The 25,363-nt window shown below is 44.7% G+C and overlaps 1 protein-coding gene across 3 annotated transcripts in view; it reads left to right on the plus strand.

Annotated features, from left to right (window-relative positions):
* Nucleotides 1–2,637: 2,637 nt before the first annotated feature.
* TSNARE1 (t-SNARE domain containing 1) overlaps nucleotides 2,638–25,363 on the plus strand; it is a 1,194,676-nt gene continuing 1,171,950 nt past the window's right edge. The window contains exon 1 of one of the 3 annotated variants that reach the window (XM_078686668.1): nucleotides 2,638–2,832. The gene's annotated coding sequence lies outside the window, so the exon portion shown is untranslated. The remainder of the gene's footprint in view (nucleotides 2,833–25,363) is intronic. The other 2 variants (XM_078686667.1, XM_078686669.1) reach the window with 2 other exon arrangements.

Here is a 25,363-nt window from a genome sequence, read left to right on the forward strand (position 1 = left end):
AGTATTCTGCTACTTTGTTGCATTCTGCCACTGAGTCATTAACTGGGGTGTTGGAGTTCGCTGTCAAGGAAATCTCTTTAAAGATCTTGAAGAGTTCTTTCGAGGAGTTTTCAGCCTCCCCGATACGATTTTTATAATGGGTGGCTTTGGCTCCCCGCACCATAGTTTGGTACTTCCTTTGTGCCTCCCTGTAGGTTAGCTTTAATTGAGGGCAGAAGTCCACCCGCCATCTACGCTCAAGTCTTTACATTCAGATTTGGCAGTTTGCAGAGCGGACGTGAACCACGGGGCTGCTTTTTTGCCTCTAGTCACGGCCTTAGAAAAATACAACGGAGCCGTTGCATTAAGGGCACTAAGAATGCGTTCCTGTAACTTGTAGTTCGCGCTTTCACTATCACCCCCCCCCCGGTGGACCCCCCTTCCATCAGCAATTTGCTAAAGTTGTCTTGTGAGAACTGCCTCCATTTGCGATGGGGGTAGCTCTTATTCTCACCTCTTTGTATGTCGGTAATTAAGATGTTTAAACTAAAGGGAACTAAGTAGTGATCAGACCAGGGTACAGGAAGGGGAGCGTCCACTACTACTCCGTCCCAACTAGCAAACACTGGATCTAATAAATGGCCGTGTTTATGGGTCGGGGTAAGATTTTTCAGTTCCAGTTGTACAGCCTGCATCTCTTGTCTTAAATCTATAGCCTCCCTGACTCGCTCATCCTCAAGATGTATATTGAGGTCTCCTACCACCAGAAGTCTGCTCCTCCGCATAGCTAAATGAGTGACGCCCTCCATCAGATTTGTTATAGAGTCTTTAAGGCCACCTGGGGGTCTATAGACAAGGATACCTGAGACAGAGTATTGAGGTCCAAGTTTCAAATTAAAATATCCTGCCTCGCTACTTTCAATTTTTAATGGTTCCAGAGTACATTCCAGTGGAGCCTTAGTAGCTATAGCAATTACCCCTCCCCTCCCTCCACATCTATCTATTCTGGCAAAGTTATAGCTTGGCGGGATGGCTTCTATAATGTTTGGGTCAGAGTGATCCCCTAACCAAGTTTCCGTCAGGAAGAGAATGTCTAACTTCTCGTCCTCAAGGAGATCCCAGATTTGATTACTGTGCTTGCAGAGCGATCTGCAGTTCATCAAACCCCCCCGGAAACTCCTATTGCAAGTCCCAGTCGCCGGTTCTCTCCTTCCCTTAAATGAGCAGTGTAGGCAATCTCGGAGTGTCAGTACCTCCATAGAGTGCCGGCATGCTTCTGGCATAGGTGGACACAGGCCTAGCAATTCTTGTCTCCCATAATAAATCGGGGTACGTATAGCTTGAGCAGGGGTCATGGCCCCCGGCCCCGTCCGGCTGCGGACGGGCGCAGACGGGCTTGACTTTGGCGCGACTTCGGCGCGCTTCCGTCGCGCCCGCTGCACGCGCCCGCTGCGCGGACTCTGTCCCACACACATGTATGAAGGGTGGGGGAGGGGCAGCTAGAGCGCTGACCTCACTGCAAAGTATCACTCATAGTTGTTGAAATGTCACTCATAATTACACTGAAATTATAAAAAAAAGTCACACATAGCAATCTGAAACATTGGCAGATATGTTTGGGGTGGAATCCAGAGGACAAGGCCTGGGATATTCCAAGAGCTGTATGCACAGCTTTCCAAAATCAGGAAATAAATTGAGGTCCTCTATTAGAAATGATTACTGAGGGGATACCATATAAACGAAGATACCCACCATAAAACGCTGTCCACAGCCGTTAGAACTTTCTCAATTGACGCAAAATGAGGAATCTTGGAGAACTGCTCAACAGTTGCCATGATCATCCTTTTAATTTAGGTAGAGCCACAATAAAATCCGTAGATATAGTATAGCAGTCACTAATTCATCCATCCATGCATCTAAAATGGGAGAGGTGTGGCGCCGCGGCCAGGGCGACTGACGCTGGAATCTGGGGATCAGGGTTCGATCCCCGGCTCCGGCGGCAGGTTAGCCCAGCACCATGTGACTCTGGGCAATAGCTTGCTTAATCTTCCCGACGGCCCCCAGCGCCTAGAGACCCTAACGGGTGATTGTGCGCTATACAAATGTGGATTATTATTAAAAAATATCTACATAAATCTGAACGTGCAGACGGCTGAATTTGTGTTTTTGCTTGTGCATTCAGACACAACAATATACTCCCATTACCACAAAAGCACCTACACTTAAGAAAAAGCCACATTTAGCAAATTTTCCACTGCTTACTGTTATATTTTGTCAAATTTTCCACTGCTTACTGTCATATTTAAAAATCCATACTTTTTTTTAAATATGAGTCAAACAAGGGTGAAAAATATAGCAAAAATACACCAACAACTCTGTAACACATTTGCATGGCTAGCATAGAAAATGAACCTAACTTTCTGATCCTCTATTCTGATAGTAAAACGGTACTATTTTTTTTGAGTTTCAAAAACTTTATTTGAAAAAACAAAAAGATATATAAAAACCCAGCTATACAGGATTCATATATCAAAAACAGTGTTATAACGAAGAAAAGCTGCAGAAATGCCTAGCACCGCGTATGTGGCCATACAAAATAGCCAAGAGCCAAACAAACCCGTTAACGCTTCACCCAGAAGATCCTACGCGAGTTTGACTGCAGTCTGCCTCCGCCCATCATCAGCTTTGATAGCGCCATACGCAGCCGAAAGCCACCCGGGCCGTACTCCGTCGCATGCGCGTCACCTTCTGCGACACCACGGCTCCCGCCTGGACGGTGTGTGTTTCCAGACTCCAGCGGATACTACTGCCCCACCTCGGGCTAGCGCGCAGCCCGGGGCCGCGGAGTGTGCGGTGAGTGCGGTATGTGACTGCGGCCCTGTTGCCAGACACGCTCTTGCCTTGTGCGAGGCCAGGCGCCCCCTGCCTCCGCGTCCACTGCGCCAGCAGGGCTGGGCTGGGCTGTCCAGCTCTGCAGCCAGCGCTGGTCGGGATGTCATGTGGCATGGTCTGCCCACGGGGTGCTGCAGACAACACACTCTCGCCTGGTGGGCTCGCCTGCCTTTGGGGGCATTGCAGCCTCGTTATCTTGGAGAGAAAAGCTACCAATGACTTTGCTTTCCAAGTGACTTTGCTTTCCACAGACAGTTTGCACCTTTGTGGCTGTGCTGCGGATTGCGCATTTTCAGTTTAACAAACCTTTACCCCTGACTGCTACATGCTGCCCTGGTCTCGACATTCCACAGCTGGTGGGGTACGTTAGCAACTGAACACATCAAATGGTCTCTCACCCAAGATCAGTTTCTACCGAGAGTAGGTCAGTTATTAAAAAGAAACTCAATGCAGAGAGTTTGGCACGAATAGCATCAGTGGTGTGACAGGCAATATGCATGGTCACAAAAATAATAAACGTGGTCCTCGTTACTGAATTAGTTAGCTAAATAGTGTTCCGTGTTTGCAAATTGGGCAGTTTTGAACTTGTATAGACATGCTGTCAGTGGTGGCGTAGTACACGCATTTGCAATTGCAATCGGTCTCGCATTTGTGAAAGTTAAAACTATTGGCGTGTTTTTTACTAATGTTGTCCAATGTTACCTTTCTTTCTCAAATTAGCCATTTAATATTTCAAACAGTGCTCCACATAATGCATTTTATTTTGTTTGCAACTACATACAGTCTCATAGTTTCAGATCACTTGGGAGCTGACTGCACAGTCCCACATTGATACCGTCCAGGGGCTGCTTTTCTAGTGCGGTGCTCTCCTGTGAGAATCCAGGCAACGATATTTACAGAGCGAAGCCTGGAGGAATTTTACAAGCACAAGGTTTCCTCTTAAAGCGGGAGGGGAAAGGAGGTTAACAGTTTATAGCACCTGGAAGCATTTATAGCGTCTCTGTAATGCTAAACGCTGCTTCATAAAAGAAAGGCCTTCCGGCTGACATAACTGGCTCTCAGACAGTTGACAGAGCAACAGAGACAAATTGGGAACTACACAAAGCCAATGACCTTTAAAGTGGAAGTTTTTTTAATAAAAGTCCATTTAATTCTTGTTTTTACCTTGTAAAGCCCTATCTCAACTGGTATTTAATCCCTGCCCCCTCATCAGAAAGATTAGATCCGATCCGATCTACAAACAACCCGTCAATGTGTTGAATACAAATTCCAATAAAACCTTTAAAGAAAATCCCATGTAGCCATCCGATGCTTGAAAGGATACCTGAGATTCTGTCAGTATTTTCCGGTGCAGGGAAGGCATGGCTTGGCAGTTCGGGCTGGACTGTTCCCATGAGGCACAGAGTCAGACTGATTTGCATATGCCCATGTCTGAACTGGGGTGGCAGAGTGGGCTAAAGAATGGTGATGGACTAAACCTAGATCTTTTGACTGGATGTGAGTGTTTGATTGGTTCAGATGCTCCGTCCATCACCACCCCCTTTTGTACCAGTATTTTCTGGTGGTTACAGCCTAGAACAATAATATTGTTACTGACCATTTATAAAGAGCACACCACAAAATGAATTGCTTAAAGCCACTAAAATAATGTGCATAGGCCTAAGAGCTGGACTTCTTGGGGAGCTCAAATAAGCGTTTAACACACCTTGGATGCCAGTATGGCTTTCAATGCCCACCTCATCTGCATGGGGAGCCAGAAGATCTATTAGACACGTGCATTAGGAGCGTTACTACACTGAATAAACACTCAAAAAAATAGAACAGGCTCTTGATCCGCTAGGCACATAAGCTGCAAGCAATAAAATGTGCCGTACATTGCCGGATCTTGCAGCACATTTATAAACTACATATTCTGGAGAAGCTTCAGCTCAGAAAGTAGCTCACTCACAGTGGGTACCCATTAAAAAGAGCGGTTCAACCACACAGCCTGACCTCCAACTGATTGTTGCACTGCTCGGTCAGGCAGAGTAAAATAAATGCAGGTGCCATCTGCTAGGCATGTTCGGGTGGGGCTTTTTAGGCATACAAGAGAATGCCTGAGCCTGTGTTCCACAAGAGGCGCACATCAAGCGTAGATTTTTGGCAGATAAAAAATAGAATAAAAAAGGAGATGTACTATTGAGTATGACAATTAATCGATATAGCTCATTTTGTCTAAAAAACGACTTACTGATTCAATGTTGAAAGTGATGGAATAAATTGTGTGTTCTATCGAGACTGGGAAAGCAGTACGAAGTTATTAAGTAGTTTATTGGTCCTGAATTCCCAGTGCGATGTCACATGGGGGTATTTGCGAATGCAAGACAAAAGGGTAAAGTTGAAATGCATCAGGACAGCAAACAAACAAACAAACATGACTTGGAAACTGAACAATCCTTTTAACACTAATGAAAACAGCGCATATAATACAATATTTCAAACACAACAATCATTTGACATAGGCAAACCACTAATTGGATGTGGCATGACGGCCTGCGCTGCCACCTGCGGAGCGGGTGGGAACCAGGTTTGAGTCCTGACGTCAACATGCTGTGATGCTGGATAAATCACTTACTCTTCCTGTAATTCATCTCCTTGCGACCCTCCGTACGCTTTACAAATTCTGGATTGGATTGATTAATTTGTTGGCATTTTGCTCTAGTACAACCCAGTAGCGCATATGGCTTCAAATTGGACGAGGAGTGTCAGAAATATATAAGTGATATTTAGCTCAACTATCTCATGAGTATCAGATGAAGGTGGGTGTACAGAGTTGGGCAGCTAGTTCATAGGGAGATCATAGCTAAATGAGGAACTTTTAAAACATACATTTAAGAAAGATGCATTTCCACAGAATGCTGTGAATGTGTTGACTTTGGTGGTTCAAGAGACAAAGCATTTTATGGTGTGCACTATAAATAGAATTTTATCTTGCAGTTTTTACACCGGACTTGCATTGCAATAAATGAGGGACTATTTTACATCTCAGAGGTACACAAGAATCATTACACATTCAATTCTCTCTGTAATACAATGTAATTTATAATGTCATGTTGCAAATGTTCAACAGTAGGTAGTATCGCCATCTTTAATAGGTTGCATAGGTTCTGCTCTTGTCGCTATCTAGAATAGTGCTCCTACTGTGATTATGGGGCCTCATTTACCTGTGAGTTACATTTGTCAGATCACTCCCACCCCTTCCCCCCAACATTTTTGAGCTAAGATGAAAATGTCATTTTGGAATACACCCAATCTCCGTAAGCTGCAACACATTTGTAAAAGGTCTGAAAGGATTTGAAGGAAGGACTATGGAGAGATAAGCAATCATAAATATATAGAATCTATCAATGCCGATCAATTTATTTCGAAGATAAAATCAATCAAGCTGCCAATTTCCCACATGAAATGTTCTGTATTGCAAAGGCCCTCCTTGAGCCATCATCCTCAGGCCATACTGTGAACCGTCACCCTTAAGGTACAATGGCCAAGCTAGGTTATTTCATAAGAAAATCCAAGACTTTTATGATATGTTCCAACTCTCCTCCTCGACCTGTACTTCTACTTTTGATGATGACCATACACTGTATACTTATAATAGGCTTAAGGAATTACTTATCTTGACCTCACATAATCTCACAGAGATCCTGGATCTAGTTAATTCAAGATCCCCTAAAGACTCCCCCCCCCCCCTCCCCCCCCCCCATGCTCAACGAACTTTAGCGAAAGTCGCAGATTCGATACTCCTCTCGAATTGATGACTCTTTCTTTCATCACTAGAAGTGTCCCTTTGGCAATGGAAGCATGCCATGGTGAGCCCCTTCCGTGCTAATGACCCCCCGACCGTCATGAGTCACGGTGGGCGTGTGCACGACGGCCGGGGACTGTCCGAACCACACCCAAGAATGGAATGTGTAGCAACGTGGCGGAATTCGTGCCGCAGCCAAGGTGTTAAAGAATTATTGAATAAAGCCAAATTTAGACCCCTTGGAACTAGGTTACTATGGTCCCATTTCTCTCCTTCCAGGGATCAAGCCACCCAGACCATGTCAGAATTTTTAGAAAGCCATGAATTATTGCATTCCACTCAGACTGGATTTCGACCCCTCCATGGCACAGAGACTGCCCTTCTAGCAGTGGTCGAGGTATCTAAAAGATTGCTTGATCAAGAAGGTTCAGCCGCCATTATCTTGCTTGAATTAAGTTCAGCATTCAATACAGTAAAAAGAATGGTGAATGGTGAAACTAATAAAAAAGCTATTTTGCAATGGTGAGCCCACAGTGTCAGTTTGTCAGCCCAAGAAGAAGAGGCGGAATGCCTCGAAACGCGTCGGTTTCGTGAAGTAATCACTGGGAGCAGGGAAGGCGAGCTGCAGCGAGGCTAATAACTGAAAGAGAACGCCGTTGTGTGCCCTCTCGTTGCTTACAGGGCATTTGTTGGATATATATATATATATATATATATATATATTTCCAATCCTGGATCCTTACATACGAAATCAGGTTGTCTTTATTCCATACGATTAGCTTGACGCGTTTCGGCGGCAGAACCGCCTTGTTCACAACATTTTTACACTGAGTGAAAAGTGATATATATACAATGGTGATTGGCTTGGTCGTGGGTTGCCATGGAAACTTCCCCTGTATAACAGTCATGGAAGAGGTATGCTTCATTACATATGTTGAGTCCTGTTCATGCAGTCTTTTTTCTAGAAATATTTGCTTACTGAAATGCTACTGACATTTATATCACATTTGAAATTAGGCTGTGAATATAAATAAATAAAAAATTGCATTTGGAAACCTAATGTTTTGGCACATTTAGTGGCTAATCTCATTGGTATCAAGGGAAGTAAAAACAATCTGGCATTTGTTTATGACATGCATTGACATTGAGTCTGGTACCGTGTGTACAATATGTACAGTGTCATTGTTATTTTGCTCTTGCCCATAAGTGCACAGTAATTTAAGTGTGTCATGTACTCTCACGTTGCTGTTTTCGCTCGCATCTATGAATATTTTTGTTGAATATCCTCTCGTGTAGCAACCACTGTATAGTGGGCCAGTGCCCCTTGTAGATCTTCACGAGTTTGGTTTGTCGTGTTTGGTGACGGATCGGTTTGTGTTACATTTTTTTCATGTTTCATGTGATGGTGCGAGTAACACAATTGTGTGTAGTGTGCTGTTTATCAATTTGACCTAGGTACATGTGGATTGACCGTGTACTATAGGACTGCATCTGCTTCTGCCCCTGTGGGCTTCACGTTAATACACTATTCCATCCGGTCCGAAATACACTTTCTTTCGTTGGAGCTGGATTGTGCGAGAACACGGGATTTAAACACAGAATGTGGTGCAAAAGGTGAGGGTAAACCAGTGAAAAAAAAGGGGGGGATTTAAATTATAATTGATAATGCCACTAAGCCGTTGTGTGTTCGTATTTGTAAGGGTTTAAAACATTTTTATGCTAGTGTCCCCCTGACACGTGTTAAAAAATGTTCTTAGAGGAGTTGGGTCGGGAAAGTAGGGGGCGCGCATTGTATGTTTGTGACAGGTTTTTAGAGATGGACACTCATTGCTTCATCTGCGTTTAGGCCATTGGGGGTCTTGGAGTCAAGTAGGATGATATACCTTGACTCCAATCTCCTGAGTGCGAGTTGTCTGTTACCTCCTCTGGCATTCTTTTTAACACTGTCAATTACAAAGTATTGTAAGTCTTCAGCTCTACCTCTGTGGTGTGCATTGATGTGTCTTGCTACTGGGTAGGCAGGGTCATCGTTATTGATTGCCCCTAGGTGTTGAAGTATCCTTACTTGGACAGGATGTATGGTACTGCCTACGTATCTTTTGTTGCACGTACACTGTAAGACATAGATCGCAAAATCTGTTTTGCATGTGTAGTTGTCTCGTATGTCTAGTGGTGTTTTTTAGGTCTCCCGACCTATCAATGCGCGCAAGCGCATTGAGCGGAGCGAGAATTCAAGTGCTCGAAATCCTCGTGAAACCAAGGGCTTCTTGCGCTGCGGTTTTCATTAAGTTCACGTGAATCACGTGACTAAACAAGCACGCGCATCAGCCTCCCTCCCTCCTAATTGCATTTTTTCACGGCCGCACAGCACATCAAAGGGCTTCGCCCAGCGTGCGCTGTGCGGCTTCTCCTCCCCTAATTATTCATGGCTGGCCGTTGGCCGCCCGTACTTTGTTTCCCTGCTGCTCTTGTCTGTTTTTGTTGTTCTCCTTTCTTCTCTATGTCTTTCTATTCTTCTGTACTCTTCTGCTTTGCCTATTTCTTCTCTTCTCTCTTCTCTCCGCTGTGTTTCTTTCCTGTCCTCTGCCTCTCTCCACGGGTCTCTTTGTTCTTGCTATCTGTCTCTTTCCTCTGTCTCTTCACCACCTTTTATTGTTCCCCCTTCTTGTCTTATTCTTCTCTTATCTCCGACTACCGTCATGTTGTTTCTGACTGTCCTTTGCCTCCTTTCCTGCCTTTCTCCGTCCTTCTTTTCTACACCACTCGACTCGTTTCCGTCACCCCCCCTTTCGTATGTATCTTGAGCCGTTCTGCCTCCTTTCCTGCCTTTCTTCGTCCTTCTTTTCTACACCACTCGACTCGTTTCCGTCACCCCCCCCTTTCGTATGTATCTCGAGCCGTTCTGCCTCCTTTCCTGCCTTTCTCCGTCCTTCTTTTCTACACCACTCGACTCGTTTCCGTCACCCCCCCTTTCGTATGTATCTTGAGCCGTTCTTTAGGTGTTCCTCTGCTCACTCTCTAGTTCTTCTTCTCTCTTTGCTTTTCTTCTCTTTGCTTCTCTTCCGTTTGTGTTCCTCGGCCCAGTGTTTTCTCTCCCTCCCTGTCCTTCTCTCTGCTTGCATTGCTCTGCTTTGTCTTTTCTTTTCTTCTCTCCATCACTGGCCATCCTTCTGTTTTCCTCTCCACTCTCTTTGTTCTCTTTTCTCTTATTAGGCCCCTATTTCTTCTGTCTTTCTTCACGCTTTTGTTCTTTGTGGCCTTCTGCTCTCCGCCTCTCTCAGTCCTTCTCTAGTCCTCTGCTCTCCCTTCTCTTTTCTTTGTATTTCTCGATCCTTCCCTTCCCCTCTCTCTTTCCTGCCTCGTTCTGTCCTTCTGCTGTCTCGTTTATTCTCTGCCCTCCTTTTGTTCTCGACCTCTTTTTTGCTTTCTCTCTTATTTTATTTATTTTGTATTTGATTTATTTCACTCTGCTTCCCTTCATCCTTCCCTCTCCGTCCTTTGTTACCCTCCCTCTCTTCACCCTGGTTTCTGCTCCGCCTTATAACTGCTCCCCATAAACGCACAGTCCCCGTCCTGTTTTCAATACTCTGTTCAAACCTCGCGCCCCTCTCTTCACCCTGTGTGCCCCCTCCATGGTTCATTCCCGCTCTCTTTCAGCCCCTCCTCCCCTCTGTCCGGCCTCTCCTGTTCTCCCCTCACAGTCCCCCCTGCCCCCCTCCACGCCCCCCTCCTCTGGCCCCCTCCACCCGCTCCACCCGCTCCCTCCTCTTCGACCCTGCTCAGTTCCTCCTCGGTTCTTGCTCAGCTCGGCTCCTCCCCCCCCCCCCTTCTGCCCTCCCCTCCTCCCAGCGCTGCAAGGGTTACATTCCTTTCCAGCTGAGCTGGCAGAGCGATCCCGGGCAGAGCCGTCAGATTCGCAGTGGGAGCGGGGAGGGGGCAGAGAGCTATTCTCATGGGCACGTAGGGGGGTAGGGGGGGCACAGAAACTTCATTATCTGGCTCCTTCTATTGCGAGACCTATTGCATTTCCAATGCTTGTCTTAGTGGGAGCTGAACTCTGTTGGTGTTTATGCTTTATCTGCAGGCATGGCACTTGGTGCATTTATGGAAGCCTCTTGCCCTCTTAAGCCAGTGGGTGTTTTTTTTTGCGTGGTATGTTGGACACTAGTTCTTCTTTCATCGATTTTACCCTTCCTGAAAGTTAACTGAGGCAGTTAGGCACATGAGGTTCCTATTGTGGGATCGCTGCCCACTAGTGGCCAATGTCTGTAAAGGATTTTTCGCAGCTGTGTATGGTATACACTGTATCCTGTAATCAATCGTGGTGTTCCCGTTGATTTGGATGGTATGGGGTTTTGAGGAGGTTTGAAGATAAGGCTTTCCCTACTCTTTGTATCGCATTTCTGCTCTGCTCTGAGTATGATTTTTGTACCCCCTGGCGCGCAGTCTGTTGAATAACCCCTGTTTGGATTCTACAAAACTGTTTTGTGTGCTGAAGTTGCGTTTCATTCTTAGGCATTCCGCATAGGGGATGCTGTTGATAAGGCTGGTCGGGTGGAAGCTGCTGGCGTGCAGTATAGTGTTGCCGGCCGTAGGTTTTCTGTAAGTTTTTGACTGTATCTTGTTATTGGAGACAAACAGTTCTAGATCTGAAAACATGATTGATTTTTTACTGGTTGTACAGGTGAACTGTAAGTTTAATGTGTTTTCATTTAGATCTTCTACAAATTTGGCTGCACTTTCTTCGCTCCCTTTCCATAGCAGAAAGATGTTGTCTATGTAGCGACTGTACTGTGTCACGTTTTCTGACATCTGTGTGCTGTGTTTTACCCTGAGTACTTGCTCCTCCCACGAGCCCATATGCAAATTAGCATAGCTGGGGGCGAAGCAAGTACCCATGGCTGTCCCCTGTGTTTGTTTGTATAACAATTTGTCAAACATGAATATATTATTTTCTAGACACCACTCTGTCATCTGCAACAACATTTGTGTATGTAGGTAATGTTCGATATTCCTAGTTTCAAGGACATTTTTGATGGCATTAAGACCGTCTCTGTGTCGAATGCTAGTGTACAAACTCTGCGCATCTAGCGTCATAAATACATAATCACTTTGCCAATTGACATCATAGATTTTTTTCAGAAAGTCACCACTGTCTTTGGTGTATGAAGGTAGATTCCGTACATATGGTTGCAAAAAATGGTCTATAAATTTGCTTGTGTTCTCAAAGAGTCCTCCAATTGCCGATATTATGGGTATTCCTGGGGGGCATTGTTCATTCTTATGAATTTTCGGAATAAGGTAGGGGTGCGTGGTGACTGGATAGTTGTTTTTGAGGAAATCAAACTCCTGTTTGCTGAGGAGTCTTGTGCTTTTCCAATCATAAAGGCTTTTATGATACCTTTCTTGTATGTTGGCAATGTTTGTTGCGCTGATCCTTATGTAACAATCCCTGTCGGATAGCTGCAGCAGTGCCTCTTTGTTGTACATATCCTGTGGCCAAAGGACCACATTGCCCCCTTTGTCCGACCATCGTACCATGATGTCACTTCTGTCTTTGATCTTTTTCATTACTTTCTCATACTCCATTCTTTCATTTTGTCTTGTTTTCGTGAAGTTATTACTGCTTTCCAGCGAAAGTTCTTTCAGATCCTTAATCACTTTGTCTGGAAAAAATGTCAATGTTATCCCTGGGCAGAATGTAGATCTTGGTTTGAAAGGAGTTTTGCAGGTCTTATGTATGTTGATGCCTGCGTGGGTCGCTACTTCTTCTGAGCCCATGGTGACTGTTTCTTCCTCCTGCATCTAGTTCTGCCATTTCTCTAATGAAATCCATATCGGCTATATTCCAGTTGCTGTGTGAGTCATTGGTTGTTTCTTCATTGTTTGGATTGATGCCTCTTTCTCGCGTGTTACTTTTTTGTCTCGCAATTTTAGTTTTCTTGTGAATTGGTGTATATCTATGCGAGTCTGTGTGTAATCAAAGTTTGTTCTTTTGCAATAGGACAGGCCAAGTGTTAATGTTTCTTCTTCTTTTGATGTGAGAGCCATGTTTGAGAGATTGATGACTGTATTTTTTTGTTCTATTGTGTCTCTCATCGTCTGTTGTTCCTTCTGTAATTTGTTTCTTGGTTTGTTGTTTTGTGTTTGCCCCATCTCCTGTTTTTGCGCCTTCTGCTCCTTGGTTTGTGGTTTTGGTTGCCTTGTACTCCTGGCGTTGTTGTCGTGGCCTGAGACTCTTCAGGCGGTCTTCCCGTAAAAAAGCTAATTCTTCTACGGGTTTTGGAACTGTGCTCGCTTGGCCTGTGTTTCCGGAGGTTCCGGGGTCTTATTCTGCCCCTGAACTGACATCGGATTCACTTGGCCCCGATTCTTCATTCATATAGTTGTTAGTTGGTGGTAATTATTGCTGTATGATATTATCGAATTTACGGGCAAATGTATAAATTCTACCCTTGAGGTAGTCGTTTCTGTCACGTTGAAACTTGTGTGCTTCCCTTTCTTTTATAGTTTGCTCGTATTTTACCACTCTGTTTTTTACCATGCTTTTGCTTATTTCATCTTGGTTTGCATTCTCTTCCAGTTGTTTGCTCTCAGTTTCAAGTTTGGCCAACAGTTTCTCGCCGTCTGATGAGGCGTATTTGATTAGGATTTGGAGCATATTTTTTGACGATTGGGCATTGTTGTCTGCCCATTCCTGTAGCATGGCTGGATCGGGGTTTTCGTATGTTGGTGCCAATAATACCCTGAGTCCCCGTGGCACTCGGCCTACCTCTAAATATCTTCGGAGTGAAGTACACTCCCACCACTTGGGAACTTAATTGTTTTCTTAGCTTTTCAAATTCTTTTAACTGTCCCTTGACATTGGATCCTTGTGCTTGCTGTCAACCTGTTTCTCCCGTTGCTTCGGGGCTTGTGCCTTTATCAGTGTCACAAAAAATGTCCAATGCTTCCTCCTCACGTTCCCGGACCCACTCCTCAGCCATTGTTTAATAGGAATAAACTCGGTTTTCTTTGATACCCACTGCCGTTTCTGTTTACGAAAAACTAACGGACTACCTCTCCCAGCAGCCACTATTCTCGGACCCAAAAGAAAGTGCACTTGTGAAAACACTCGCAGGCTTACTTGGAAACTCGGATGCCCTCCACCACCCACAAGGATCCGGAAGCCCGTGTCTGTGCAATCAGTCCGTGCACTTGTCGTCCAGCAATGTCGGCTTGGGGGGCTCTTCGATTTCCTTGGTACCAAAGAATAATCCACTTCGTTTTGCCAGGCAGCGAAGAACACCAGATCGAGGAGGGTCACCGTGAGGGGCTACGGCACGTCCCTGTGTATAATTTCCAATCCTGGATCCTTACATACGAAATCAGGCGATTAGCTCAACGCGTTTCGGCGGCAGAACTGCCTTGTTCACAACATTTTGACACTGAGTGAAAAGTGATATATATACAATGGTGATTGGCTTGAGTGGGTTTATCTATATCTATATCTATATATATCTATATATCCACTTGCAGACATTGTTTTACCCTTTACGATCTCAATAGGTACTTATGCTGACGATACGCAGCTAGTGTTTTCTCTGAGTCAAAATCAAAACCCCTCTTCTTTCTCGACCTATGTCTTGACAAGTCGGCTAATTGGATGTAACTTTCCTGTCTCAAGTTTAACAGAGACAAAACTGACCTTATGCTACTGGGTAAACAACTTAAACACGTGCCTGGGACTGGGTTGGCCAAGTTGTTTAGGTCCCTCTTCCCCACCCCTAAACCCACCATTAAAAGCCTTGGTATGTGGCTAGATAAAGCCCACAAATTTGATCATCATGCTGTGATATCCTCAGAATGCTTTGGAAGAGTCTTCCTCTTCTTCCTTTTACTGCAAAGAGGCTGATAGTCCAGGCTATCATCCTCTCTCGCCTGGATTATGGTAACTCCCTTTACCTGGGAGCTCCAAAGGCCTCAACAAGGAAACTTCAGGTGGCACAGAATTGTGCTGTGCGATTGATGTTCAATATACATAGAAACCAATCCGCCTTACAAGTTTTGAACTCCCTTCATTGGTCCCCTGTGGCTGAGGGGCTAAAGTTCAAATCCCTCTGTATTGCCCATAGGCACTGTAGTGCAAAGGCCCTTTTGACTACCTGTTCTCTGCTTTCATTATACCCTCCTCGAAGAACCACGTACTCCTTTAATGCACACATGGCTTAAGTAGCCTTAGCCATAAGGGAAAGATTTGGAGGACGTTCCTTCTCATATAATGTGGCCAAACTGTGTAACAATCTTCCCCTAGCTCTTCGTTCGGCAAATCAGCTACTTCCCTTCGGAAAATGCTCAAAACATGGTTACTCCAGAATTCTTCCCTTTAAACGAGTATCTAAATAAACGTCCTGCTGCTTCGCTGGCGAGTGTCATCTCTGAGATGCTTACAGGTATCTATGCGCTTTCTAAAATAAAGGTGAAGCTAGGAGTACACTGGCTTACTCTTGAAATTGATGAGTAATCCAGAAGTACTACTCCATATTTTTCTACAAAGAATCCTTTTGTGGGGTCGCCCAGTATATCTAGTCATCCACTCAGACCTGTTTCTTTCCAATGTCCCAACAAGAACAGTTCGTCAAAAAATATTAACAGCACAACATTTCCAGCCAAAATATATTTTACTGTATCTTTTTCTTAAATCTTCTAGTTTATATAGTCAACTATATTGGGAGCTTCAAGCTTTGCATCCCCAACATCCTATCACTGACCACTATTTTTTTTTATATTTCTTTTTATTAAAATTTAAAACATAAACAACAAACAACAAACAAACAAGGCAATACAATCGTTACAAATGGTGAAGCGTCCTGCGGGAAGGAAGGCACACAACCCTAGTACAGTCAACAATATAGGATGGGGGAAAGCGAGGGGAAGCTGCAAGTCAGGAGGCAGTTTAGCTGAAACAGTAGTAGGAATGTCGGGTCAGGGGGAAGGTGAAGTGGTCTCAACATGTGTGGAGGGAGGTGTACATATTTCACCCCGGTAGGAGTTCCACTGGCCCCAGACTTTTCCCCATTTTCGGGGCCTGCCACGTGCCACGTATGTTATCTTCTCTCTAAACATACACCAGTCCATGTTTTCCTTCCACACCAGAACAGTGGGCGGCCTCTGAGAACCCCACAATTGCGCAATATCTCTCTTGGCTATCGTATTCCAGAGGGTCACCCACTGAGTCTGAGCCACATCATAGTCAGTCGGCTCCCAGACATTCAACAAACATCTCCTAGCTTCAGGCAACAACGCAACACCCGTGACCTCTTCCATAACCGCATGCACTCGGTTCCAGTAAGGCACACCCACCGGGCACTCCCAGAGTATGTGAAGAAAAGTGCCCAGTAGACCGCATCCACGCCTACACATCCAGTCCGAGGAATACCCCATACTAATAAGGCAAGGACCAGTCACATAGATCCGGTGGAGGATTTTAAGCTGCACAAACCGGAGACAAGCCGGAATTGCAACCTCCTTCGGCGAAGATACCGCCGACTGCCAGTCTTCATCGTCCAACTCCAGACCATCGCCGGTCCAGGACTCTCTGAGACGGTCTAAGAGGCCAACCCGATTATTTATCAACTTTTTATAAATCAGCGAAATTGTACTGTCGGGGACGTGCCCGTCCAGTATCCGGTCTTCAAGTGGGGATGCCTCCGGGATAGTGGTACCCGACGGAAAGACCGAGGTCAAATCGTGGCGAATCTGAACATAACGGAAAAACTCCCTGTCACTCAACTCGTATTCCGCCTTCAACTCCTCAAAAGTCTTGAACCTGTCCTTGACCCAGACATCATTCACTCTGCAAATACCAATCACTTCCCACCTATCAAAGTCTTTCTTCTTCCACAGGGAGCCAAGCCTCTCGGATGCATAAAGTGGAGTCACTCGAGTCAACCTATCCTTCCATCCCATTGCAGCATTCGCACGATACCATGCTTGCACCGCTATCTTAGTTGGAACCGTGAGCATCTTCCCAGCAGATTTTATATAGAGCGCCCTGTTGTAATCCCCACCAGGCAACAGCCACTTGTCCATTTCGAACGCGGGGTTCGACACAGGACCATACGTGCCATGATTGATTGCCGCCAGCTGGGAGGCCCAATAATAGCGCCTAATATCTGGGAGTGCGATTCCACAATCGTACCAGGGGAGTGTCAGCTTGGCAAGGGCAATGCGGGATCGCCCGCCCCATATCAGTTGACACAGACCACTATTAATTACAACAGAAGATTCCATTTCCTTCTTAACTGAACCCATACACCAGGCATATTTTTCTGCTGCTTTTTAAGTCTCTATTCTCCGATGCGCATCTCATTTCTTTTGTGTGGTATTTGGCGTTGTCTGCAGTCAACAACTATTTTCGGGATCCTCTTCCAAGACTTTGTGACTTTTGCATGATTTTTCACTCTTGTTTACTTTTTTGCTCGGGTATTAACCCCTTGCGTGCTCCCGTCGGCCGACGGGAGCACTTGGCCGACGGAGCCCTGCCCATCCTTTAGAACGCCCGCACCGCGGTTAAGGCGTTAATACCCAAACATCTCTATTCAGGTTTAGAATTGTACAATAGAAGATTTCTTTTGAGGTGCCACAACCCCTTGGTTCCAAAAGAGGTGAGCTTCTGTCCCGTCCTAGAACAAATTAATCTACTTGCCCATTACCAGTGGATACTTAACATGTTCCTCCAAAATCCTACCATCTTTCATATGTACTTCGATTTATGCTAGAAATTAAAGTGTAATGATGTGTATACATGATGTTGATGGAAACCCTTATTGCCATTGTACATCATTCTCTACAATTGAATTATATAATTTCCTAACCCAGGTATTTCTGCGTCTTGCTTTTATCTCTGCCCCTTATTTCCACTATTACTACTTACACTTTGACAGTTATGTGACCGTGTGTGTACAATATTGAAATCTTCTTCTCTCTCCTTAATAACTCCAATTCAAATTAAAGTAAGTGGTCTAAAACTATGTAAAATATATATAATAGCTGAGTCAGAACAATCACCTTCTGTAATGGGATCTTGAACCTTGGTGTTAGTGGGTACCTGTTGCATTTTGCTTCCTTAGAGAGAAGCACTGTTGGGTGTTGCCAAATATTTTGATTTTGAAAATGTTTCACCCAGTGTCACAAACATCCCCAAGCATTTGAACTGCTTGTAGAGTTCACCTAAGGACAGTTCCTACTGCCCTCAATTCCCCCACAGACAGTTAACCTTTGCTTGATACAACTGTATGCCCCTTTATTTTCCTATTTTTATTTTTTGTCTTTTTATGATTCACATTGTTAGTTGGTTTGTCAGAGATGTCCGTGTTATTTTATGTGTCATATTTAAGATCATTAGCAGTGCATGCACGAGTTATGGTTAGTTTACTTGGCGAAATTTCAGTGGCTTTTAGGTTTTGTATTGTAACCATAACTGCCTTTTCACTGTGATTTCTTTCTGTGAGGAGTTTGTTTAAACATACATTAAGGTCAGTTAATCAGCATTAACCATAACTTCACTTTAACCTTTGTTTGCGTTCAGTGAGTTTGTCTTTTTTCAATCAAATAACACATCAGACTGTTCTTGCATCCAACCCACTGTGGTTGCAATCCCCTACTGCTTGCTGCTATGCCTTCTGCAATTTCATACGCCCAACTGCTTCGGTGGCCAACCCTTGCAGTGCACCAGCTACGGCATTGTGCATTGGCCATAGGTTGGGACCTACGGCAACTCCCTGTGCCCAAGTGGCATCCCAGAGGTTATAGCACTGCCTCTTTCTGGGCGTTAGTATCTTTATTGCATCTGTGATAATTGTGCTGTCCTATGTCTGTACTTGCCGTATGCCACTTTCCTTGAGTTAGGTGTTGATAGAATGTGCGCAAGTACTCAGAGCATTAAAGAGGATTAATGAGTAACTTTCTGCTGCATAACCTATTGGGAGAATTAGTAGCGTGTGATGCCCAATATTCTCACTTTTAGAGTGCTGCTCTGATTTGCACTTCATGCATTGTTGCCTCACAGGATTTTGTATCCACCTTACGTGCTGGCATAAACATCGTATTTCTATTGGTATTAGTGAATTCAAGTAATTACCAGTGTCAATAGTGTTACCTCAACCATACCCAATGTTTTGCATAGTTTGGGTTCCAGACATAGTTGCATACATCCTACAAATTGTACAGTAAACAGGTACAACTTTTGCCCCCTCTCCTGTTCCCAACTCGAACATTGAAATGAATCACCAGTGTTTCATAATGACTTTTGCTGCCATCACTAACTAGCCTAAATCAGCTAGTAAGGTAGTTTACTTGCCAGTGCAATTCAGCGAACTAATTACACCAAGTGGACCTCCTCAATATGATGGCAAACTCAGTCGCCGATATCGACCAGAAGTTGGCAGACTTAAATAATCTAATAATTTGAGCACAAAAACATGCAGCAATATCCTACATCGACTGCACTCGTTCGTGAACCACTGGTTAATAACCTTGAAACAATTCTGGATGCTATGACCACCTTAATAGAAGACCTAAAAGCATACCTAGATGTCTCATGCTGCATACATGATACCTTTTCATCAGCACAAATAGCCCAGGAACCTAGCAAAATCTGCAATACCAGGACTACGAATTTGGAAATGCCAGGATACGGGGTTGACAGTCCACCATCAGTCAACGGTGATGGAAGATGAGATTGCTGAAGAGGAAACTAACTTACTGGGGAGTCCACCCCACAACCTTCAGTAATTCGCTTAGAATACACCAGAGAAACAAACCAATGACCAAAAAACAGAAGAAAAAACAACATGAGGCTAGAAACAAGCCAAAAAGGAGAGTAGTAATTATCTCCGACATAAGCAATAATACATTAACTGATACTACAACTAAGACCAATGAAGAGTCTGCGTACGCAGTGTCAAAACAGGTGTACATGGGATCTGCAAAAAGGAAGAAGTTGTATCCCTTTTTTGACAAAGTACGGAAAATCCCCAAAATGGCTCCTCCTTGGAAGAGTATGAAGGTCCAACCTCAGCATGTCCAGTAGCTTCCAGTTCTCCCAAATGAATACCACACGGAGGACAGGGGGCTCTGTCAAGAATTTACAGCCAACAGGGTGGATCATGAAGAAGCCTTCAGCAGCTATGCCTCACTCCCTCCCCCAACAAGGGAGCGAAAACAAAGGACTATGAAACTTCACGGTATGGAGTTTATATTCTTGCTGCACCCGACTGTTTGACAAGACCATTATGAATGAAATGAAAAAGAGATTTATAAAGCGCAATACAATTACCCGAAGGTGTCGAGGTGCTAACTTATCACGTAAACATATGCCGTAAGATCTTAACACAAAATCAAAGGTTAAACAGCCAAGTCTTTAGAGCTTTCCTAAAGTCCCAACAGGCGAGTTTTGTCTTTTAACCTTTGGGGAAGAGAGTTCCAAAGTCTGGTCGTACGGACCAGAAAGCTTCTGCCGCCCGAGGAGCTTTTCTTAAACCTAGGAACCACCAAATTGAGCTGAGCGTAGATGGCATGTTGGAACGTACAGGTGAAGGTTTTGCTTGAAAAAGGCTGGCCCTATGTCATGCCTTGCTTTAAATGCAATGCAAAGGGCTTTAAACTCAATACATCGCTTCACTGGTAGCAAGTGTAATTCTTGTCGAACGGCAGCTGCAGATTTGTGCGTGGGAATCTTCATCAAGATATGTACAGCAGCATTTTGCACAATCTGTAGTTTAGTCAAGCATTTAGACCTGAGGTTGATAAAGACTGTTGCAGCAATCGGCTCTGGATAAGACCAGAGCAGAGATCACCAGCTTGCTTAGACTAATAGGAATGAAAGGGAGGACTTTTCTGAGTAGTTTTACAGTATAAAAGGAAGCAGAGGTTATCTGGTTCACATGACCTTCAAAGGTGAGCTTGGCATCAAAGGTAACTCCTTGGATTTTTACTTTATTTGAGGTGGTGAGCAGTGGGCCCAGTTCCGATGGACAGAGGGCTGGGGACCAAAAAGTGGTGTTGCTGCCAAAGAGTAGAACTTCCGTTTTGTTGGAATTTAACTTCAGACAGTTGGTGGCCAGCCAGTCCCCAACTTGGCGGAGGCAGGTATAGAACTGGGATGCTGTGTCCGATGGTGAGCCTGCCACTGATACCACAAATTTGGTGTTGTCGGCATATGAGCTCGCTGAGAAGCCCAGAGATCTAATCAGCTGCGCCAATGGGGCGACGTAAATGTTAAAAAGAGTGGGGCTCAATGACGAGCCTTGGGGAAACACACAAGGTAGTGTGAAATTGTGTGACTTGAATTCAGAGAGCGCTACAAATTGTTCTCGGTTAGACAGAAAACATCTGAGTAGAGTGAGCTTTTCCTTTTATATCTATTCTTTCAAGGCAGTCCAATAGTTCTGTATGATTAACAGTGTTGAATGTGGCAGAGAGGTCAAGGAGCACTAATTCTGCATTGCCCCCTGCATTGACCGTCTGCCTAATCTGTTCTGATTCCGAGATCCATGCCAGTTCCGTGCTGTGATGTTTCCTGAAGCCTAACTAAGCATCCAGGAAGGCATTCTTCTCAATATATTTGGATAGTACTACATTAATGGCCTTCGCCGACCATTTTAGCGGGCAAAGGAAGTCTTGGAATTGGCTGATAATTATTAGGATCCTCCCTGTCTAGATTCACTTTCTTTTTAAGGGGAAGGACTGGTGCAAGATCCATTTGATAGGAAAGATGCCTGAGGGAAACATTTGGTTTAAAAATGGGGGAGCGATGTGAAGCAATTATTCCTGCTAAAAGATGGAAAAATTTGGGGTGAGGGGGGCAAGAGTCTAATGGGGATCCCAATTTGGTAGATAGAAGTAATTTGATAACCTGGTCAGTTGTCAAGCATGGAAAATAAGCTGGTTCTGGAGGCTCAATAAGTTTTGAAGTTGTTGAAATAACGTCCTATTTCATGTTAGGAGTGACCAACGTACGTACAGGGAAGGCCACGCTTTGAGATAGAGGTGTAGAGAAGCCACTGTAGACCGATTTAACTGACTATTTCGGGGGTTTGACTAACTTTTTTACTGTAGCAAATACTTCTGTAGATTAATTCTTAGCTGCTGTTATGGCTATGGCCTTGTCATGTTTGCTCATATATACAATCTCCCTGTCTGTAAGTTCCCAGAACTCCGCCAGTAAGACCGTGCGCTGGTGCAGGCTGACATCCCCATCCACCACAGCCGTACGCTCCAATTCTTGTAGAGCTCCCGCAAACCCTGGGGGTGGATGTCGCAGAGGATGCCCTTGTGCATGGAGATGCTCACTCTGCGGATATATGCTTTAAAGGCCCCCACGCTGTGGCCAGAGGTTAAGACGATTCCAGTGTTCAGTGTGCCAAAATGGAGCGATGCAAGCTCCCATCCCCGGTGAAGCGGCTCGCCCGATCCTTCAGGCCCTAGGACTCACAGCGAGGCACACATATCGTTCCTTGGGCAATGATGGTGGCATTTACAGTCAGATACAGGCCGCTGGACCCTCACAAGCGTGCAGCCATCTTGGTGGCGGTCGTGGCCTCTCCCCAGGCACAACATCTTTAATTGGGGAAATATTTTACGGCTTTTGCAAGCAGTTCCATCTCTAGAAAAGGTCTTTTTCGGAAGACATTGACTTTATCAAATTTTTGTCCTCAACCGATTACAATGCAAAAGAGTCTACCCCAGTGGCCTGGGCTTCTACTGGATTAGCCAAGAAAGTCCTTCAGGAAAAAGCGTGTTTCTCTTACTGGGGAATTAAAATCAGTATACCCTGCCCAGCACTTTATCAGCTGTGCTTGTGTCTCAGAAAGAGCCCTCCCCGCCAAGAAGCCTAACTGAAAGTAAACAGGTACATTCAATTCTTAAAAATCTGACAGGCAAAATGGCTCCATTATCCTCCGCCGCACACTCTCGGGCGCAAACCGTGCAATCCAACTTAATCTAGGCTGGTTTACAGCAGCGTTACACTGTTGTTGCTGCGCATGACAAACTAATATACTGACTTCACAGTCAACCGCTTCCATTCATCCAAAGGGAAATCTGAAATTATGCTCATGGAACATAAATGATGTGCACACCACAAGTTGAAAAACTGTCTGAAAACCCTTGCTAAGGAGTTTAACATCATTCTCCAAAAGGGAACATGGGCAACACAGCCATTTGTACTGGATGGATTTGTGGACTACTTTAAGCCAGCTGTTAAAATTGAGACCTATGGGCATACATGGGGTGCCTGGCAATCTTTATAGTTGCATGACTTAAAACGGACAGCAAGCAGGTGGCCTTAGAATACAACAATAATATTTTAGTAGTAAAATTGAGGAACTGTCACAAAGACTCGAGTAGTTCTCTCCTATTAATAAATATCTACATTCATCCAGACTCAGGAGCAAGAAAATTGATGTCTATCAAACTGGTATATACGCTGCTAGAGATACTACAATTTCCACGGGCGTTATGTCTTGCGATATCTGATGATTTCAACTTTTGCTTTGGCCATTCTCCCGTGAGGGAAATTTATCACAACAGGATCTCCTCTGGGCAATGGCCCAAGAGACGTAAGGGCAGCCGCGCTAGTAAAAGACCTAGAAGGCTTGGTTTTAAAACTACTGAATGGTAGGCAGCAACAAGACTCTCCTCCTGCTTGGACCTATCCAGCTGCTGGCTCACATTGAAGAATCGACTTTACAGCAGTAAGCTTACCTATATATTATCAAATCTCCTCATTTAAGATCATAATAACAAATGAAAGCAATTGTGTGCAACAATTTCTTTTGTTGAACCCCAATGCAACTTTCACCAAAAGGTAAACTCACTGCCGAGGGGGGATAGTGACCATTAACTTCAGGAAGCTGCGTTGGAATGAAAGTGCAATGAATTTGATTGCGGCTACTGCTGTCACCCTTGCAAAACACTGTTTCTCAGTGGACTCTCCTCATCTAGTTGCGAAGTGGGCACTCTTTACAGAAACGTTATTGATCACTTATTCATTGTAAGTTAAGCGAGGAGATTGGCGGGTGCGTGGGAGACCACAGTTAAGCGAGTCTTGAAGCGGGTCCCATACTCTGGAGATTTGCCCCTGCATGTTTGCAACCCTATTGACAAATTAATCGATTGTTCAGAACATGTCTTTGTGGTGATGGGAGGAGAGGGGATGCACCATGCTGGGTGAACTGTCTCTTGGGGACAATTTAATCACCTCCGCAGAGGCTAGAGAGACATTTAGCATTAGAGCAGGCCAATTTCTACAAATCGCTAAGCAGGCCAGGACGGTAGGAGTGGTGTGGCCATGCTTCCCGTACAGACCTTGGGCGAGTACTACCTTGGAGGCCCTGGTGGGGTGCACTCAGACAAGACATTTGATATCACATCTTTACAAGGCACTTAAAACACACTGCAGTCCCTGCTGACTGACAAGAGATGCTAGTAGATAATAGGAGGAGGACCTGGTAGAGTTACTGACAGACAGCGACTGGCAGAGAACTTACGTACTGGTGTAGCAAGTAGGCAGCAGTGCTTGTTTTAAGCTGGTCCACTTTGTTTTATAACATCGTACATACATCTTACTGGAGCAGATGCATACAATATACCTTACAGAGATCGCCAGCATGTGTCAGGTGTGGGCCGTCCAAAGACGCATTCTCACACATTACATGGGCGCGTGACCCTGTTTGAGAATTCTAGAGGGAGGTGGTGACGAACCTGGTCAGGACAACCACCAACTCCATAGACAACACAATTCGCCATTGTCTGTTGGGGCTAATACCGCGTCTGAAACAGGGAGAGATTAGATGCCGATTCACCTCTCTAGGCTTTTTGTTGGGCAACGCAGGGTAGCTGTACACTGGTTGTACCCTAGGGCTCCCGCATATGCTGCCTGGCGAAGTGACATGCATGGGCGCAAGCGGAAGAAAGACATATGAGGGGAGTGTGCACTGTGAAAAGGTGGAGCCCTAGGGCCCTGTGGTGGGACATGCTGAATGAGCTTATGGAACCTTGGTGGAGGTGGGGTTGGGATTAACACCAGCTGTGAGGAATCATTCCTATAGGCTAGCGGCTTGGATCAGCAGAATGAGTAGACTAGTGTAGTGTATGCAAAGCAAGTGGGGCCGTTAGTGCAGCCCCAATCCCACTCAACGTGCAGTACACAGAATGTTGATTCTTAGTGTGTCCAGTGTGTGTTAATGGGTAGAATGGGGGGGCGCACTGTTCACGATTGTTCCAGGCATTGTTCTGGGAATCTTGGAGTCTGGTTATAAGGCACTAAACTCTGAGATCTATATATTTTTAAAAAATGGGAACTAAAGGCACAAAAAACGTAGGTTGCTACAAAATTAGTACGATTTAATACTTCGAACAAAAAGCCTCACAGTTGTGTATGTTTGATATTATTATTTATTATGAAGATCGTAATATAAGGACAATGGGGATGACAAGGTGTCATAACTATTTTGTGAGCAGCGGCCTGTTGTGAGATAAGACCGCAGTTCTATTGTTAGGGTGACCAGACGTCTGAGATTCCCCACATTTTGTTTTCAAGGACTGTTCCGAGATCACAACAATTTGTGGTAACAAATATACATATCTCAGTTTTCGAGAAAGGGTCTGGCAAGTGTGTGAAAAAGTGAAAACATACATTTTAAAGCAATTGCCCTGTTATCACGC

This window comes from Lissotriton helveticus, chromosome 4_1 (genome assembly GCF_964261635.1).
Source record: "Lissotriton helveticus chromosome 4_1, aLisHel1.1, whole genome shotgun sequence".
Classification (NCBI taxonomy): domain Eukaryota; kingdom Metazoa; phylum Chordata; class Amphibia; order Caudata; family Salamandridae; genus Lissotriton; species Lissotriton helveticus.